This window comes from Camelus ferus, chromosome 9, assembly GCF_009834535.1.
Source record: "Camelus ferus isolate YT-003-E chromosome 9, BCGSAC_Cfer_1.0, whole genome shotgun sequence".
NCBI lineage: Eukaryota > Metazoa > Chordata > Mammalia > Artiodactyla > Camelidae > Camelus > Camelus ferus.
This window is the reverse complement of record NC_045704.1, coordinates 21,059,933-21,080,947: the sequence shown is the minus strand read 5'-3', so window position 1 is coordinate 21,080,947 and position 21,015 is coordinate 21,059,933. Positions and strand designations below refer to the sequence as shown.

General features: G+C 35.6%; 1 long non-coding RNA gene across 1 annotated transcript in view; it reads left to right on the top strand.

Annotated features, from left to right (window-relative positions):
• Nucleotides 1–20,644, top strand: part of LOC106729587 — a 29,723-nt gene extending 9,079 nt beyond the window's left edge. The window contains exons 2-5 of the long non-coding RNA XR_001365997.2: nucleotides 2,780–2,865; nucleotides 6,144–6,220; nucleotides 6,388–6,506; nucleotides 6,758–20,644. This is a non-coding gene — a long non-coding RNA (uncharacterized LOC106729587). The remainder of the gene's footprint in view (nucleotides 1–2,779; nucleotides 2,866–6,143; nucleotides 6,221–6,387; nucleotides 6,507–6,757) is intronic.
• The last annotated feature ends 371 nt before the right edge of the window (nucleotides 20,645–21,015 follow it).

Sequence of the window (21,015 nt, the reverse complement as noted above, 5' to 3'; positions counted from 1 at the left end):
ATTGTGTGTCCCCTAGGCATGTATGTGGGATTGTATGTAGCCGGCTGATGTGGTACATACAGCACTATGTGTACACATGGTGGCAGTGTTGTGATTGTGCAGATGTGACTTCACTCTACCTAGGAGTCAGCTGTGAGCTCAGGATAGATTCCAGCTCTTTCCTGTAACTGCATTGGGCTGAACTCTTCACTCTTCCCTGACCTTTCTGTGTGTGTGGATGGGGAGGGGACTGGAGGAAGTGTGGGTTTCCAAAAAAAGCCAAGTGGCTGATCAATTTCTTTCCTCAGTTCTGTCACTAAGAGGAAGAGGAAAGCATGGTTATTGAACATCTGAAGGCCAAGATCAAGGTGCTCTGAGGTTTTTTCTTTCTTCTCTAAAATCTTATTTTTCGCCCCCTTTATGACAGTTCCTGACTACCAAAAGCCCATTCAGGAGAGCTGGGGATTCGTACTTCCTACTTGAATACATAATGGGGGCCTTGGGGTTAGACTCAAAGACCCACTTTTCTGTCAATCATGTGGAAGTTCAGCTGGTCCACATCTAGGCCAAGGTCCTCTCTCATTTAATCTGTTGCAATAGCCTATTACTGGTCTCCCTACTTCTTTCACTGCCTGCCTGACATTACTTCTTAACACAGAGTGGCCAGGGTGATTCTTCCAAAATGTAAGTCAGGTTATATCGCTCGCTGGCTTAAAACTTTCTGTGGCTTCCCATCTTAGAATAAAAACCAGTATTTCTACAGTGGCTTCCATAGCCCTGTGTGATCTGACTCCCACTTATCCCTCTGACTTGATTTTCTATATTTTTCATAACTTACTTCTGCCCCCTCTGCTTTTGAGTTTGCTGATTCCCTTGCCTGGAGTTTTCTCACTCCTGATGTCTGCAGCACTTACTCTTCACTTCTTCAAGAGCTTTCCTCACCTGCCACCAAACTGGAAAAGCCCTCTTTGACCACTCTGAATAAAATAACATCTCAACCAATACACTTCCTATCACTGTTATCCTATTTTATTTTTTCCATAGCTCTTAGTACCTTTTTTTTCTTACTGATATAATTGACATAAAACATTGTATTAGTTCCAGGTGTACAACATAATGATGCAATAGATGCATATGCTGTGAAACGATCACCTCAATAAGTCTAGTTCACATCCGTCACCACAGTTACAAAGTTCCTTGTGATGAGAGAACTTTTTAAGATTTAATCTCTTAGCAACTTTCAGTGTATAATACTACATTATTAACTATAGTTACCATGCTTTGCATTACATCCCCAGGACTTCTTTCTTTTATAACTGCAAGTTTGTACTTCTTGATTACCGTCATTTATTTCGCCCGCCCTCTACCCACCACCTCTGGCAATCACCAATCTAGTCTAGTCTCTGTATCTATGAATTTATTTATTTATTTAGATCCCAAATATAAGTGAGATCATATGATATTTGTCTTTCTCTGTCTTATTTCATTTAGTGTAATGCCCTCAAGGTCCATCCATGGTTGTTGCAAATGGCAAAATTTCATTCTTTATTATGGCTGAATAACATTCCTCTGTGTGTGTGTGTGTGTGTCCCACATTTTCTTTATTCATTGATTCACTGATGGACACTTAGGTTGCTTCCATGTCTTGGCTACTGTAAATAATGCCGCAGTGAACATGTGGGTGCATATATCTTTTCAAGTTAGTGTTTTTGTTTTCTTCGAATAAATACCCAGAAGTGAAATCTGTGAATCATACAGTAGTTCTATTTTTAGTTTTTTGAGGCACCTCCATACTGTTTTCCATAGTGGCTGCACCAATTTACATCCTCATCAATAGTGTACAAGGGTTCCCTTTTCTCCATATCCTTGCCAACACTTGTTTTTTATTGCCTTTTTGATAACAGCCATTCTAAAAGGTGTGAGGTGATATCTCATTGTGGTTTTGATTTGCATACCATTTTGAAAATACATACATGTTTGTGTCCCCCATCTACAACAAAACTGAAGTGTATCTCTGTGGCGTCCTAAGGACAGGGTGTTTATTACTGTAGCAGCGGCAGGATAGGCTAGGACATGCAGTGTTAACAACACCCATTATCAGTCTTTTAACATGACAGGCTTATTTCTCATTCATACCACGTGTCCATCACCAGCTGTGTCTGTACCCTTGTCTTGCTTCCTTTCTAGTTTGTGTGGCCAGGTACTCAGTGCCTGTGGTCTCTGGCATGGGCTGGGCAGCTCCTTCTTCAATTTGGTGGTTCAAAATATAGCCAGGGAGAAGCCAAGTGATTTTTATATCTTTTGGCCTGGTGTATACTAGAAGCCTCTGGAAGTCTTTGTCTAGGTGGTGAACACGTGCAAACATACTGGTTTTCTAGCTTGAGGACGCTATCTTTGACTTCAGCTGTTACTTGGGTAACTCGGCTTGAGAAATCCAGTTGCACCTGCAAAGGGGGAACTGCACGGGGCTGTGTTATTATTACACCCACCTGAGGTCCACAGTAACATCTTGCGATTAAGGTAATGGTCCTTCTGAATCCCTTCTGCAGAGGCACCTGTGCCTTTCTCAGTGCTGCAGCCTATCTGCTCTGAATCCATCCTGTTGTTCCTGAGTTCCATGGCTTAGGGAAGGGCTGAGGTTTGTATGTACCCCTTTCAGTTCCTATGAGAGAGAGAGAGATGGAGAGAGGGAAAGTGTTGGGGTGGGGGAAGCTGGGTGGGCAGCATAGCAAGGAAATGGGAAGGGGAGTGTGGCGTTATCTGGGGGCATATCTGGGAGTTATTTTTTCCTTCTCCACAGCTGCTTTCTTGCCATGCTGTACTTTTCCAGGAGAGGACTCCAGAGAAATACAACTCAGGTTTACAATTTTAAAAGCCATGCACCAGGTGAGTTATTTCTTCTCCCTTGAAATACAATGTCTTTTTTAAAACTATTTTTTAAATTGAGGTGTAATTGACATATTACATAGTTTAAGGCATACAACATAATGATTAGATATTTGTATGTATCACAGAGTGATTGCCACAATAAGTCTAGTTAACATGTCCATATATAGCTACAAATGTTTTTCGTTGTGATGAGAAGTTTTAAGATCTACTCTCTTAGCACCTTTCAAGTCTACAGTACAGTTTTGTTAAGTATACTCACCATGCTATATGTTACATCCCATAACTTATTTAATTTGAAATCCTGTCTCTTGGTTTTTGTTTTTTTTTAATTTACATGAACATTTCTTCATCTAGACTTTCTTGCCCAGCTGAGCTTTATCTATGAACCCACCCCAGATCCTCCCATTCTGTCAGGGAGTGAGTGATGGCCCCCAGCAGGGTCTTGTCCCTTAGTGTCCCACTCTTTTCCTTTCTTCTTTTTTAACTGAAGTATAGCTGATGGACAATACCATATAATTTACAGGTGTACAACATAGTGATTCACAATTTTTAAAGTTTATACTTCATTTATAGTTATTATAAAATATTGGCTATATTCTCTGTGTTGTATCCTTGTAGCTTACTTTATACATAACAGTTTGCACCTCTTAATTCCCTACACCCCTTCTCTCCCCACTGGTAACCACTAGTTTATTCTCTATATCTGGGAGTCTGTTTTTGTTATATTCACTAGTTTGTTGTATTTTTTAGACTCCACATGTAAGTGATATCATACAGTATTTGTCTTTGACTTACTTCACTTAGCATAATACCTTCCAAGTCCATCTGTGTTGTTGCAGATGGCAAGATTTCATTCTTTTGTGGCTGAGTAGTATTCCACTGTGTATATATACACCATAACTTCTTTATCCATTCATCTGCTGATGGACGCTTAAGTTGCTTCCATACCTTGGCAATTGTAAATAATGCTGCTGTGAACATTGGGGTGCATGTATCTTTTTGAATTAGTGTTTTTGTTTATTTTGGATATATACCGAGGAGTGGAATTGCTAGGTCATAACATAATTCTATTTTTAGCTTTTTGAGGAACCTTCATAATGTTTTCCAGAGTGGCCACAACAATTTACATTCCCACTAACAGTGTATGAGGGTTCCCTTTTCTTTGCATCCTTGTCAACGTTTGTTATTTGTGATTTTTGATGATAGCCATTGTGACAAGTATGAGGTGATATCTCATTGTGATTTTGATTTGCATTTCCCTGATGATTAGTGATGCTGAGCATCTTTTCATGTGCCTGTTGGCCATATTCATGTCCTCTTTGGAAAAATATCTAGTCAAGTCTTCTGCCCATTAAAAAAATTTTTTTTTCTTGGTGAGGAGGGGAGGTAATTAGGTTTATTTATTATTTAGTTTTTAATGGAGGTACTGTGGATTGAACCCAGGACTTCATGAACACACTAGCACACACACTATCACTGAGCTATACCCTCTCCAATCTTCTGCCCATTTTTTAATTGGGTTTTTTTTCTTTTGATGTTGAGTTGTATGAGCTGTTTATAAATATTGAATATTAACACCCTGTTGGTCATAATCATTTGCAAATATATTCTCCCATTCTGTAGGTTGTTTTTTTTTGTTTTGATGGTTTCCTTTGCTGTGCAAAAGTTTTTTTTTTAATTGAAGTACAGTCAATTACAATGTGTCAATTTCTGGTGTACAGCACAATGTCCCCATCTTGCATATACATACATATATTCGTTTTCATATTTTTTTCATTATGTCTCATTATTATTTTCATTATTACATTATTACAAGATATTAAGCATAGTTCCCTGAGATTTTAAATTTAATTAGGTCTCATTTGTTTATTTTTGCTTTAATTTCCTTTGCTTTAGGAGACAGATCCAAAAAAACATTGCTGTGATTTATGTCAGAGTGTTTTGCCTATGTTTTCCTGTAGGAATGTTATGGTTTCTGGCCTTACATTTAGTCTTTGATTCATTTTATGTTTATTTTTATATATGGTGTTAGAGAATGTTCTAGTTTCAGTCTTTTACATGTAGCTGTCCAGTTTTCCCAGCACTACTTATTGAAGAGACTGTCTTTTCCCCATTGTATATTCTTGCCTCCTTTGTCATAGGTTAATTGACCATAAGTGTGTGGGTTTATTTCTGAGCTCTCTGTTCTGGTATACCAGATCTTTTCTAACAGTGTTCCCATTTATGTGCAGTGCTCTACAATGGAGCCTAAATACATTCCATTGAGCCTCCCACGTCAGAAGTGTGGTTTAATGAAGTGGAAATGATTGTTGAGTGGAATAACTCATCTTCACAAGCCTGTTTATTTTTCCTTAATTTTTGAGTTCCCCTTTTAAAAAAATGAAGTATTTCATGAAGTACAAAAAAATAACAGAACCTAGAACAGGAAGGACTATTGAAGCCCGTTTCATACCTGCTCTCTCAGGAGTAACCTGTAAAGAAAATTTTTCAGTCATCATTCTCTTGCTTTTCACAATTGTTTTACTGTATATCCCTAAACAATATGCTGTTAGGTTTTCCATAGTTTTGAACTTTTTAACAAGTAAGATTAGCTAGATGTATACGTTTTTGAGAATTTTATTCTTTCAAAGCTGTGAAGTAACTTAGAGATCTTGTTCAGTGTCAATATCTGAAATAATGGAATGGTTACGTCTCGCCTTCCTAAGATGAAAGATACATTCAGTTAAAGTTTATTAAAAATTTTGCTAAAAAGAATATGAAAATGAATATATGTATGCTACTATAAAAAATTCTTGAAACAAACTGGAAAACTTGAATAGAGATTAAATATTTGATGATATTAAAAAAAGAACTTGCATTATAAGGAAAAATACTTACGATTTTGTCTAAAAATGAAGATCCTTAGTATTTGGTGTACACTTTAACTATATCAAAGTCCTATTATGTACAGTAGAGGTTTTCTTTATTTGGTAAGTATTTTAGAAAGATTCTGACTTCTTCCTTTACAAAGTAAAAAAAAAAAAAAAACAAAACAGAAGGGAGGAGGTCATACTTAAGACTTGATTTTAAGTAGTAATTAGCATGTCAGATGTTCACTATAAAATTCTTTCAGTTTTCTGTATGTTTGAAAATCTCCACAATAAAAATATTGGTAAGTCATGGATGTTCATAAGATAAATAGTAATCTGCCAGGCCTGCAGGTTGCTGTGTGTTTTCCTACTCTATTTCATTTATTTGGGAGACTGCAGACAACTGTGTGTTTTGTTCATTCCTAGCCTAGGCGTGGGATAATGAGAATGTCTCACTGTACGAAGCTTTGTCTACAGCAACAAGAATATTCAAGAAGATGGAGGTACTTTGTTCTAGTTACACTCATTTTTTTTCACTCTGCCCCATCCTTGGCCTCGCCCAGTTGCTCAGTGTATTTTCTCCATCCGTCAGTGTCCTCTTCCAGGTCTTCTTTCATCTGAAAAACATTTCCTTTAATTTCAACAGCACTACGTGGTTTTGTCATTTCAGGGGTTGGTGATGTTCAGGGACGTGGCTGTGGACGGAGGAGTGGGAGGGCCTGGACTCTACTCAGAGGGGTTTATACAGAGATGTGATGATGGAGAATTACAGCAACCTGGTCTTACTGGGTATGGATTTCTGTCCCCAAATAAGTTGTGAGTTTTGGGTGTATCTTTCAATTGTCTGGGTGGACTTTCACCTCTTCTCTTGGGAATTATTTTGCACTTTGCAGATAAGGAAATGAGCAGCTCTTTGTGGTACCTTTATCTCCTTGCTTTATACCTTCCTCTTGTCCTTCATGTAGCTGCCAGTTTTCTTGAGGACTGGGTTTGAATTCAGGAACAGCATGATTATGTCTCATTATTTTTCTTACAAACAGGACTCTCTATTCCTAAGCCTGATATGATTTTCTTACTGGAGCAAGGGAAGGAGCCCTGGATGGTTTTGAGGAGCTTGGCGGGAGGATGGCGCCCAGGTGAGCAGATTGAACAGACGGGGAAAGGCGCTGCAGTTAAGAGCCCAGCTGGTGAGGGAGGTCAGCACTTTAAAGGTATTGACTGAGGAATCTCTCCCTTGAAGGCCCATCCAAGGGCTGTGAAGAAAAGGCTTAAGACACATGGAAAAAAGTGAAGTCCTCCCCTTTTACCCCACCTGTACCCTCTGTGCGATTCATCTGTCATAATTCCCTCCCATTTCAAAGCCCTTTTTCTTTAAGAGCCATCCTATATCACATAACTTGGATCCACTTCTTTCCCTTTTAAATTTAAACTTGTGTGTGTGTTTTTTTTTAAATCTCCTAAAGTGCATTTCTAAGGCCTACTATTCATTTTTCCTACTGATAACTGACCTTTTTTTTCCTGACTAGTTTTGCTTTGATGCAGCAATTCTGTGCATTAATGGATATTCATTGACTTTTAATCAGCATCTGTTAACTTAAAAAAATTCATGTGTCTTCTTTTCTTGGTAGGTGGGAGTTAAAGTATATAAACTATTGTGGGGGAGGGTACAGCTCAGTGGTAGGGTGCATGCCTAGCTTGCACAAGGTCCTGGGTTTAATCTAGCACCTCGATGAAAAAAAAACAAAAACCCAAAACCTAATTACTACCTCCCCCCAAAAAAACAAGAGACAAGTAAACAAATAATAAATACATAAATTAAAAAATTTTTTTTCATATATATACTATTAAGAGATAGTCTAATAAAGGGTCTAGAATATGGCCATAAATAAATTCCTGAAAATAGACTCAACTATAAGACTTCTAACATGGTGCTGAGAATAAAGAGCTAAAGATATAAATATGGGAGAGTGCTGGGAGAAAAGGATATGCCTGCTTTTAGGAGGAAAAAGCACACAGAAGTGATTGAAGATAGTAACTGTAGAAGATTTAGATGTCCAGGAAAAGCGAGACATCCATTTTCAAATAACTTGGTGACATTCTAAAGTGGGCAGAGACTGGGTTGTAAGTAGCAAAGGCTGATGGGAATTTTCTTTTGCAATATGAGAAAAGATAAGGCTTTTTATTTTTTAAAAATGTGCTTTTAAGTAACGGGAACACTATCCATTTTAAAAAGTGTTCTAATTGTAGGATATAGATGATTTTTAGTTTTTTTCACAGAATATTACAAATGTGTTTTAACACTTTTTTACTTTTTTACTGGACAGTGGAGTGGACATCCCATGAATTCATTTCCTAGCTTCAACAATTATCAACATGTTTTTGCTCTCACTTCAGCTATCCCCATTGACCTCTGCATCCCCCACCCCTGAAGTATTTTAAAGCAAGTACCAGACTTCATACATTTAAGTACTATTAAATGTATACGTTGCTTTTCACAGTTTCTTCCATTTAAAATTACTACTCTGATGTATCTTTATTTAGATGAGTATTTTCATATTTGATTCTAAGATGTGAGATTTCTGGGCCAAAAAAGTTTAAACCTTTTAAAGCTCCTGACATTCTATCACAGAAATGCATGATCCAGGGAAGCTGATTTAATCAATCAATTCAGCCAGGTATTAACTGTCGCCTTACCTAAAAGTTAAGGGCAAAGTGAAAAAGTGTGATATACCACAACCATTTTATTTTAACTGAAATCATTTAATTATGGATTTTTTTCCACCCATTTTCTGATGTCAGGGCCAGGCATTTTCTTTGAAAATGGGTCTCCTATTTGGAGATCTGCCTTACTGTTCATCCATAATAAACCCAGAAGGCATGAATCATAATTTAAGCTTTAAATTTTTTACATGAAGGGATTAACAGATTGTTGCCACCCACTGTGAATAGAAAATCCTCTGGGGCTGTGCTGTTCTATGCAGTAGCCACTGGCTACATGTGGCTATTTAAATTGAACTTCATAAAGTAATTAAAATAAAACATTTAATTCTGCATGCACAAGAGTACCATTTCTGGTACTCTTCATTTTTTTCCTGTGGATTCAAGTTACTTTCTGTTGTCATCTCCTTGCTCCAAATATAGGTTCCTCCTCCTCCTCTACCCTTTGTATTATTTTTGTCATATATATTACATCTTATATGCCATAAGCCCAGTGATACAATTCTCTAATTGTTTTATGCAGTTGCCTTTTAAATTAGTTAAGAGAAAATATTACATATTTATACTGCATTTTATACTGACCTACATGATTACCAGGGATTTTCATTTCTTCATCTAGATTCAAGTTACCATTTGGTCTCTTCTCAAGAAGCCTCAAGAACTTCTTTTATTATTTCTTGCAAGGCAGGCCTACTAACAACACATTTTTTTCAGTCTTTATCTGGAAATGTTTTTATTTCACTTTTATATTTGAAGGATAGTTTTGTTTGATGGAGGATTCTTGGTTGACACTTCTCTTTCAGCACTTCAAGTATTTCATTCTACTGTTTTCTGGCTTCTATTATTATTGATGAGAAATTAGCTGTTAATTTTATTGTCATTTCACCATATACATGTTGAGTATTTTTTTTTTTTTTCCTGTTGCTTTCAAAGTTTTCTCTTTGTATTTAACTGTTTGGCTAGGATGTGACTTAGTGTGGATCTATTTGTATTTATCCCATTTGGAGTTCACTGAACTTGGAAATGTAGATTGTTTTTCATCTAACGTGGTATGTTTCTTCAAATATCATTTCTGCCCTTTTCTCTCTTCCTTTTCTGGGACTCCCATTACATGCATGTTGCTATACTTGGTCATGTCTCACAGGTCTCTTTTTTCTGTTTTTCGGATTGTACAATTTCTGTTACTCTACCTTCAAGTTCACTGAATTTTTTTTCCATCAACTCACATCTACTGTTGATCTCCTCTAGTGAATTTTTCATTTCAGTTAGTGAATTTTTCAATTCTGGGATTTCCATTTGGTTTGTTTGTATAATTTTTATTGATATTCTCTAATTAATGAGTCATTGTTCCTTACTTCTTAAATATGATTTCCTTTAGTTTTTTTGGACTTTTGTTATAATAGCTGCTTTGAAGTCCTCTTCTTGGCTTCCCGAGAGACAATTTCAAGTGACTGCTTTTCCCCCTTATGAATAGGTCCTACTTACTGGTTTTTTGTGTGTCTTAAGATTTTTGTTGAAAACTCATTTCATATAATATAGTAAGTACATCACCTCTGATCCCTCTAGGAGTAGCTGTTGTTGCTTTTTTTTTTTTTTAACTTCAACTTTCTGTCTTCATGTATTTATTTTTCTTTTGATGAGACTGGAGTATTCTCTTTCCTTAACTGTTTCGTTTATTCAAATTACTGATGTATTTGAACTTGTTAACCATTTTACTTTGTGCTATTTATCGTACTTCTTCTGTTTTTATTTTTTGTTGTTTGTTTCATTTTGTACTGTTTTGGGTTGATTTGGATTTGAAGTTTAAAAAATAAAATTTATTCCAGTGTTTATTTTTACTCTACTGATTAGGAAGTTGAAAGCACAGACTCTGGAGCCAGACTGCTTGTATTCAAATCCTGGCTGTGTCATTTTTTTTTTAATATATTTTTTGGAGGGTGGAGAGGATATAGCTCCGTGGTAGAGCTACTGCTTTGCATGCACAAGGTCCTGGGTTAATTGGATATTAACCTCAGACATATGATTTACATATTTTCCACTATTCAGTAGATTGCCTTTCATTTTGTTGATGGTTTCCTTTGCTGTGCAGAATCCTTTTAGTTTGGTGTAGTCCCATTTGTTTATTTTTGCTTTTGTTGCCTTTGCTTGTGTCATTGGCTCTGCCATTTAATAGCTATGATTTTTGGCGACTCACTTATCCTCTCTGGGCTTCTGCTTTCTCATTCTAAACATAGATGGTAGTGATACCTACTCATAGGATTCTTGAGATTTATTAAAATTAGTTCAATAAACAAGTTTATACTGTATAGCACAGGGAACTATGTTCAATATCTTGTAGTAATTTATGGTGAAAAAGAATGTGAAAATAAATATATGTTGTATTCCTATATGACTGAAGTATTGTGCCGTACACCAGAAATTGACACAACATTATAAATTGAGTATACTTCAATAAAAAAAATTAAAATTAGTTCATATGTGTAAAGCAGTTCCTGGCCCATGGCAAGCACAGTTTGTTAGTCTTTTCCCTTTTCTTTTAGTTCTTATTCTTGAAATTTCATCATACGTAATTAAAGTGTAAATCAGTATCTTTATCATACTATTCTCAAGCAATTATAGATTTAAGAAATGTTATAATTTCAGTCCCCCATTTTCTGGCTCATATGCTGCTATTATTCAGAATTTTAATGTTATTAGGTAAACATTACTGTTTTATTACACACATTGACTCTTTACATTTTCCAATCTCTTACATTTTCTTCTTAGTTACTCTTTCGGGGATCATTTTCATTTTTTTCTAAAGTAAATCCTTAGAAGTTTCTTTTTGTTCTTGAGAAACTCTTATAATTCTGTTTATCTGAAAATGATCCAAGGTAAAATAAAGACATTTTCAGATGAACAGAATTAAGAATTAACCATGAACAGAAAGAAACTTCTAAGCATATACTTTAGAAAAAAATTCAAATGATTCCAGAAAGAAAAATTCGTCAGTTCTGAATAAATTTTAGCTTTTACATCTTTGACTATAGTTTCATTCCTGTTCTTTTTTGGAAGACTGATAAGATCTTTGTCTTTTCTTCACGCTTCTGAACCTCACTTTCATAGTTCCAGTCTCTTTTTCTCTATATATTATGTGATATGAAACTTCTTCAGAGCCGTCATCTAGTCACTGATTCTCTCATGAGTTGTATCTGATTTGCTACTTCATCAGTCCAGTGAGATTTTGTTGTTGATTCTTTTCTTTCTCTTTCCTGTAATTTATGTGCTAAAGAAACTGGATCATTTTCCTGTTATTTAACATGTACTTCTCTCCACTTCATTCCCTTTACTTCTATAAACAAGCTGTATTAGTATTGTGTGTTTTATCAGGAAGCTTATGTCCAATTGTTTCTCTTGTAGTGTTAGCAGCCATTCTTGATTTCATCCTCTAAAAATTACCAAATAATTTAAAAATTATCATTATAAACTCATAGATTTAACAAATATTTTGTGCTTCATCAGTTATCAAACTTATACTCAAAATGTCCCATCTTTGACCAGTGGGAACCTCTTCAAATTGGTTTCTGAGTCCTTTTGACATGATCCTAGGAAGTTTTGATAGCTTTTTTGTTTTTCTAATATGGCACTTTGCTCCAAGCTCATAATATACATTTTTTGCCCTGTCCCAGAGATGCTCCAAGGAGCCCTAATTCTTTGGAGTGGGAAATGGTACTTAGAGACAGCAGACTAGTCATTAGCCTGCTCAAGCTGCTGGGCTGGTCACTGTTTCTAAGACTTCAGTGGATGAGACTAGGAAGTCTTCAGTGGATGAGACTAGGAAGTCTTCAGTGGATGAGACTAGGAAGTATTTTTAAGAAACATGTTATGACTCCATTCTCGTATTTCCAATTCATCCACTGACTTTTTTTTTTAACTTTTTTTTATTGAGTTATAGTCATTTTACAATGTTGTGTCAAATTCCAGTGTAGAACACAATTTTTCAGTTATACATGAACATATATATATATTCATTGTCACATTTTTCATCCACTGACTTTTAAATTTCAGTTATTTCATTTTTTTTTCTTTTTATTTTCAGAAGTTCCATTTGGATCTTTAAAAAAAATTTTGCCTGGTCATTTTGCCAATCAGTTGTTACCTTCTCATTTAAAAAAAAAATAAACTTTTAGTTTTAATTTACAGAAAAGCTGTAAAGAAAGTACTGAGAGTCCCCATATACCCCACACTGTTCCCCCTATTATTAACATCTTTCATTTGTACATTTGTCATAATGAACCAATATTGATCCATTATTACTAATGAAAGCCCATACTTTACTCAGATTTCCTTAGTTTTTATCTAATGTCCTTTTTTTTTCTGTTCCAGGATCCCATCCAGGATACCACACACATCTAGTTATCATGTCTCCTTAGGCTCCTCTTGGCTGTGACAGTTTCTCAGACTTCCCTTGTTTGTGATGACCTTGACAGTTTTGAGGAGTACTGGTCAAGTATTTTATAGACTGTCTCTCATTGAGACCTGTCTGGTACTTTCTGCATGATTAGACTGGGGTTATGGGTTTTTTGGGAGGAAAACCACAGAGGTAAAGTGCCATTCTCATCACGTAATATCATGGTTCCATACATGGTAACATAACACTGATGACGTTAACCTTGCTCACCTGGCCGAGGTAGTGTTTGTCAGGTTTCTCCGCTGTAAAGTTACTTTTCCCCCCCTTTCCATATTACACTTTTTGGAAGGAAGACACTATGCACAATCCACACTTAAGGAATGGGAATTATGTTCCACCTCCTTGGGGCAGAGTATCTACATAAGTTATTTAGAATTCTTTTACACAGGAGATTTGTCTATTCTTCTCCGTTTATTTATTCAATATTTTATTTTTTTCAGTATGGACTCGTGAATATTTGTTTTATGTTTTGAGTTACAATTTTAATGCTACTTTATTATTTGTTGCTCAGATTGTTCCAGTTTTGACCACTGGGAGCTCTTTCAAGGGATTTCAGTGTCCCTTTGATGTACCCTATCATTGTGGGTTTCCTTACTTCTGATATACAAGATGCTCCAGACTCCTCCTGTGTATTTACTCTTCCAGCCCTAGAATCAACAATTTCTTGAAATAGCCCTGGTTCCATTTATTGGAGAATATTATTAGAAATCAAGATCTGGGTACTTGGTATACCTGTTGATACTTGGGTATTTTCTCACTTTTTTGACTCCATCTTAAAAACAAACAAAACAATATATGTATATATTTAGTGAGTTTCTGTTATCTCTCTCAGTATCTTAAGTGGCTGGTGGCCTAAATCTTCTGTTTTGTTACCTCTGCTAATGCTCATACATGGTGACTTATTTCTGCTAGTCCTTGGTTACTTTTGATTGTGAATTTCTTTGTGTCTTAATTTGATAGGTGGGAGTACTGACGGATCTGGGTTCGAAGCATTCCTCTAGAAGATTATTTACTTGTTTCTACCAGAGACCAGGGCTACTCTTTAATATCTCAGCTTGAGGTGTCCATCACAGGGAGCGTAAATTTGAACCCCAGTCCTATGTGAGGGCAGATCTTAAATATTAATTTGCAGGTGAGACTTTTTTTGGTGGTGGTCAAATCTAGAACCATGGCCAAGGAAAGCAGATTTACCTGTTAGTCCCTTATCTAGCAGAAGACTTTTCCCCCATATCACTGTTTTTAAGATCTGGGTTTTATGCTGTGGTCTCAAGTTTTGCTCTTCACCTTGCACAGTTCTGAAGCTTAACCTTGTTCCCTCATGTGGATATTAACCCACAGAGCTCTTGGTTTCTGTTGGGATTTCTCCCCAAGAAAGTTTCAGTTTTCAGATTTGCTTGCCACTCCAGTTTCAGTTTTCCTTTCTGTGTTTTGTCTGTTTATATTGCTTTTGTCTCTAGGGACTTTCCCTCACTTTCTTGAAAACTCAGCGGTAAGTTTAAAGATATGTTTATTTTGACATATCCAGCCTTTAGGGGTTTTGCAACACAAGACTACTTTTCATAATAGAAATAGTGTAGCATACTGCTAAAAGCAGAGGTTACAATGGGAGACTAGTAAGAATATCAGTATTTTGCAAACCAGTGATGTTTTGCAAAATACTATAAATAATCTAAATGTCTATCAACAGCAGAATATATCAATAAATCATACAATTTCTATTGTATGCCAAAATAACCACAGTATCATGAAATGAACAAATTATAGCTAATATATCAGGTTGAGCATAAAAGTCATAGAATACCAGTAGTATGATGCTATTTATATAGTGTTCATATTTGGTTATACTACGTAGTATTTTACATAAGAATTCACATATATATAGTAAAACAGTAATCGAAAGGGAATTAGAAATACAAAATTCAAAATAGTGGTTGCCTATACAGGAAAGTGAGAACAGTTTGTTTTAGGAGGGATATTCAGGAAGCATCAATAATATTTGTAATGTTTTAGTTTTTATTAAAAAAATTTTTATTGAGGTATGGTCAGTCTACAATGTTGTGTCTATTTCTGGTATACAGCACAATGCGTCATTCATACATGAATATGCATATATTCATTTTCATTTTTTTTAAGCTTAGTAATGGATATATGGTGTACATTATTCTTCATACCTTTTTAATATATGAATATACAAATGCACAAAAACACGCGCTTTTGTATGTATTTAACAAAAAAATACTTTGACTACTAATGAAGCTAAAAGTAGGAAGAAGGTGACCAGTTAGGATGCTGGGTTAGTAATTCACACGTGCGATGATGATAGGTTAGACTAGGGGTCAGCAAACTATGTATGGCCTGTGAGCCAGCTGCCTGTTTTTTGTAAGTAAAGTTTCAAAGGACCATAGCCACACCTATTCATTTATATGTTGTCCTTGGCTGCTTTTGTGCTACAGTAGCCAAATTGAGTAGTTGCGATGGAGACTGTGGCTTGCAGGCCTAAAATACTTATTACTCTCTGGCCCTTTAAGAAAAAATTTGCTGACACTTAATGATGTTAACAGTAGAAATCTTGAGAAATTATTAGATTCAGCATTTTATTTTTTAGAAGATTGAGCCAACTGGATCAATAGTAGTTGGATATGTGAGCTTCTGGCAGGGTGGAGAGGGTAGAGCTGGGAATCGTCAGCATACGGATAGTTCATTAAGCTATGAGATCACTTAATAAATGAGTTAAATACTGAGAGGAGAAGAGGGTCGAAGACTGTGCTCTGAGACCTTCCTCCACTTAGAAGTCAGGAAAGGAGGATGGCACATTAGGTTGACCGATGTCCTGGTTGGCCCAAGTCTGGAGTTTTCCAGGATGTGGGGCTTTTCAGTGCTAAAACCGGGAAAATCCCAGGCAAACTGAGATGGTTGATTACCCTAGATGGTATCTTAAAGGAGAATGAGAAAGACTGGTGAGCAAAGTAGGAAAATGACCAAGGTACCTGTGGATGTAACAGTAGATCAACAACAGTAACTGACCAGCAGACTTAACAAATGGGAGGGTTTTGGTAGTCTTAGAAAGAGTGGTTTTTCAGTGGCGTTATGAAGTAAAAACTATTCCTGATTGAGATGGCTTTTTCAAAAGTGGAAGAGAATTCCGGGAAAATGGTGGAAGTGGATGTATAATGTCTTTGCTTTCCTTCAATCCTTCCCATCTCCCACCAAACAAAACAAACAAACCAAAGAAGAGAAATTAAGAGAGCAAAATACAAATCCACAGTAACATCTACATCAAAGGTAAGTGACAAGTCTTCCCCTCAAACCCTAAAAGGAGATTAATTGGGAATAAACTGACAGCCCTAAGACCCTTTTGGTGTCTGCAGCTTTGTGGAATGAAGTAGAAGCAAAGCAAGGGACTGTCTGATAGCTCTTAGAAGAGAACCCTCAACTTGTAAATTTACTCACTAGAAAGTACAGCAGGCCAGTTCTGAGAGCAGCAGCTGGGACCAGAAGGCATCCTCCCGGAGGCAGGTAAATGCAACATAAACACAGCACAGCTAAAGGTGTTAGAGCAGCCTGGGCCCCACAAACTCTAGAAACCAAACCACAGGTGCCTTTTAGGACAACACCTACTACTCAGGAGACATTTCTGGTAGTGGAATCCAAATTGAAGAACAGGACAGGGATGATACAGGCAAAGGAAGAAGGTAGTCTAAAAGTGGGAGAGGGGAGCAGAGGAGATTTCAAGATGTTAAAATTTAAGACTACAGTTTTGAGCACTCATAGAAAACCACAGAGAGGGAGATCTAACGCTATATGAAGCTATAAAATCTACCCTGGCCCAACTCTTCCTCCTAAGTATAGAATAACACTAATTACAATTAAAAATGAGTAAGAGAATTAAAATGGAACACTAAAAAGTGTTCAGTTACCATATAATCCAGGAATACTATTTTTTGGTATATACCCAAAAGAACTGAAAGCAGGGACCCAAACAGGTATTGTACAACCACGTTCACAGCGGCAGTATTCACAATAGCTAACGTGTGGGTGCAACCCCGATGTCTGTCAACAAATGAATGAATAAAAATGTAGTATAAACATACAATGAAATATTATTCAGCCTTACAAAGGAAGGAATGTTGACATATACTACAACATGGATGAAACTTGAGGCCATTATGCTAAGTGAAATAAGCCAGTAACAAAAAAAGACAAACTGAATAATTTTATTTTCTAGGGTATATAGAATAGTTAGACTCAGAGATAGAAAGTAGAATGGTGGTTGCCAGGGCTTGTGGGGAGAAGGAAATGGGAAGTTGTTTGTTTAATGAGTATGGAGTTTCAGTTTTGCAAGATGAAAAAGTTCTGGAGACTGGTTGCAAGACAATGTGAATGTATACTTAAAACTGTGAATGTACACTTAAAAGTGGTTAAGATAGTGAAATTTATGTTATGTATATTTTACCACCATTAAAAAGAAAAGGGTAATGGGCCAAAAAAAGGTGTCAGTGCAGATGAAGGCAGGAAATTGGAAAGAGGAATGAAAAACAGGATACACATAGAAAATAAGTAACAAAATAGTGCACCTGAATCCAAACATATCAATAATTACATTAAATGCAAATAGACTAATAAGTACACCAATTAAAAGACACAGAATGTCCAAATGGATAAAAATACATGACTGAAGGATATGCTATCTATGAGAAACTCACTTCAAATATAGGTAGATTAAAAGTAAAAGGATAGAAAAATATACTATGCAAACAGTAATAAAAAAAAAACTTGAATGGTTATATTAACAGGAAACAAAGGCTAGAGAGCAAAGAAAATTCCAGAGATAAAGAAGGATATTATATAGTGATGAAAGCGTCAATTCACTGAGAAGACCTAATCCTCAATGTGTATGTACCTAACAAGAGAGCTCCAAGATACATGAAACAAAAACTGACAGAGATGAAAGGAGAAATAGGTAAATCCACAATTTTATATAGACTTCAACATGACTTTCTCAGTAATTGATAGAATTAGTAGACAGAAAATTAGCAAGTATATGGAAGAACTAAATAACACAATTATGCAAAAGGATATAATCAACATTTATAGTATACTTTAGCCAACAGTACTAGAATACACTGTCTTTTCAAATGTACAAAGAACATTCACCAAAACAGACCATATCGTGGAGCATAAAACAAACTTTAAAAGAACTGAAACCATATAATTTCTTTGACGTAATGGGATTAGACAAGAAATCAATTTACAAAGAGGAAAACCTCCAAACACTTCAAAATGAAACAGCACACCTCTAGATAACCTGTAAGTCAGAGGAAGACTTGAACAGAACTTCATCAAAGAGGATGCAAGGATGGCAAATAACACATGAAAAGGTGTTCAACATTACTCACCATTGGGAAAATGTGTATTAAAACCATGATGAGATACTATTACACACCTATTAGAATGGCTAAAATAAAATATATTGCCAGTGCCAGGTGCTGTCAAGGATACTGAGCAACTGGAACTCTCATACTTTGTTGGAAGGGATGCAAAATTGTACAGACACTTTGGAAAAGAGTTTGGCAATTTCTTACGAAGTTAAACAACAGTCCTACTTCTATTTACTCTATAGAAATGGTAACTTATGTTCACACAAAAGCCTATACATGGACATTTGTGGTAGCTCTGTTTATGATTGCCCAAAATTGAAAACAGCCCAAATGTCCTTCAACATATGAATGGCATACCCACACAGTGGAACAGTACTCAGCAATAAAAGGGAACAAACTATAAGTACATGAAGGAACTTGGCGTGGATCTCAAGGGCATTAAGCTGAATGGGAAAAAAATCTCTAAAGGTTACATACTTTGTGATTTCATTTATATAACAATCTGAAAATGAAAAAAAGATTGTAGAGATGGAGAACAGATCAGTGTTTACCAGAGATTACGGACTAAGGGAGGAAGGGAGTATAAAATGATAGCCACGGGAATTTTTGGAGGGTGACAGAACTATTCTGAATCATTATTGTAGTCATGTGAATCTCTACATGCATTAAAATTCATAGAACTGTGCACAAGAAAACTTTGTTGTATGTTAATTTAAACAGCTTAAATATAAGTAATAGGAAAATACTAGTTTAACCTTACACAGACTTAAAAGAGAGTAAAGAATAAAACATTCCTATAAACAGTGAAAGGCACACCAGCAAGCCATATCAACAAACTGTCATGATGTTTCAAAACTAGCTAAAAATTTCAGAGAACGGTAGATACTCTAAAAGAGCAATACAACAGAATTAGAAAAACTCAGATATGAGGCAATTGGAGAAGAAGTTTGAAAAGATGGTGACAGAATCAGGAAACAATTAGAAATAAAACAAAAAATTTCAGAGGTGAAGACCAAACTAGAAGGAAAATAAAAATTAAAATGTGTGACAGATAATGCCTTGGGAGAAATAGGAGATGGAAAGGAAAAAATTTCAAAATCAAGAAGAAAGGAAGGAGGAGAGAAAAGGGGTTAGAGAGAATGATAGATATAGAAGATAGGCAGGGAAGACCAAGATCTTCATTAAAGAGGTCCAACAAGAGTGCAATGAAACAGAACAATTGCCAAAAATGATGAAAGAGAACTAAAACTAAGAACAAAGGACTGACGCTGTATTTTAAAAAAGAACACCATGTGTCCAGGAAAATCTTAACTTTGTCATGCAAGCATAAAGACCAAGTCACTTGAAAGGAAAATCAGATTATCTGGCCTTTCTACCACAAAGCTTTATTCTGGAAGACAATGTCTATTTTTCTATTTAAGTTATACAAAGATATACATTTTGAACTAAGAATTTGATACCTAGCCAAGTTGTTATATATATGCAGAGGCTCAGGGAGTATTATTCCCCTAACCTTTTCCCAAGGACTCAACCAGAAAACAAGCTTCAGACAATGGAAGTAGAGAGACATCAACCTAGGACTGGAGTTAGCATTAAGTATATAATAACCTGTATCTCTAATACCAAGTAGTGGTATTAAGGGAGAGAGTATAGTATTATTACTTACATTGTTTAGTAGATATATGTAGTTACAATTATCCAAGCAGGATGAGAATGGGGGGTATACGGAAGGTACAATAAGCTTGTAAATTGCCTTACAGATATTAACAGGGAGTAAGTCTTTCAAATCAGAGGAAGGAAAGAGAGGCTAATAATTATTTTTTATATTTCTCATATTAGGAAACCAATAGGTAATAGCAAAAGAGGAGGAAGACAACTGTTATTATATAAATATATTAGGCTAAAACTAACCATTAGGTAAAAATATAAACTTGTCTAAATATGAAAAGATATGTCCCCAAGTAGAGAATAATTTAAATGGTATACATAGTGAAAGACTGTGTAGATAAAACATATGGATGTGTGCATGTTCGAGTGTTTATGTATCATAAATCAAAATTAGAGAACTAAGGCTAAACACTGATTATTATATTAAAATATGCTGTTATTTATCTAAACAGTTTTTAAAAATAAGGCAATAAATATTCTAAATGAAAAATAGAACAGTTAGATTTAATTATCTATAGGACACTACATCTAAAAAAAAAAAAAAACTAGAATACACACTCTTCTCAAGCATGCATGGAACATTCTCTAGAATTGACCATATACTAGGACACAGAATAAGACTCAAAAAATTTAAGAGGATAGAAATTATTTCAAGCATCATTGATTGATCTTTTCAAATGACATGAAACTAGAAATCAACCACAGAAAGAAAAATTAGAGGAAAAAATGATTACATGGAGACTAAACAACATGCTACAAAAAACCCAATGTGTCAATGAGGAAATCAGAAAGTACCTTGAGACAAATGACAATGAAAACACAACCATACAAAATCTATAGGCTACAGCAAAAGCAGTCCTAAGTGATACAGTCATAGTGATACAGGCTTTCCTCACAAAATAAGAAAAACCTCAATTCAACAACCTAATGTACTATCACCTAGAAGAACAGAAAAAGAAGAACAAACAAAATCTAAAGTCAGCAGAAGGAAGGAAATAATAAAGATCAGAGAGGAAATGAAATAGAGATAAAGTGTTTAATTGTTATCTACAAGCAGAGGGAAAGGAATAGAATGAAGAGTACT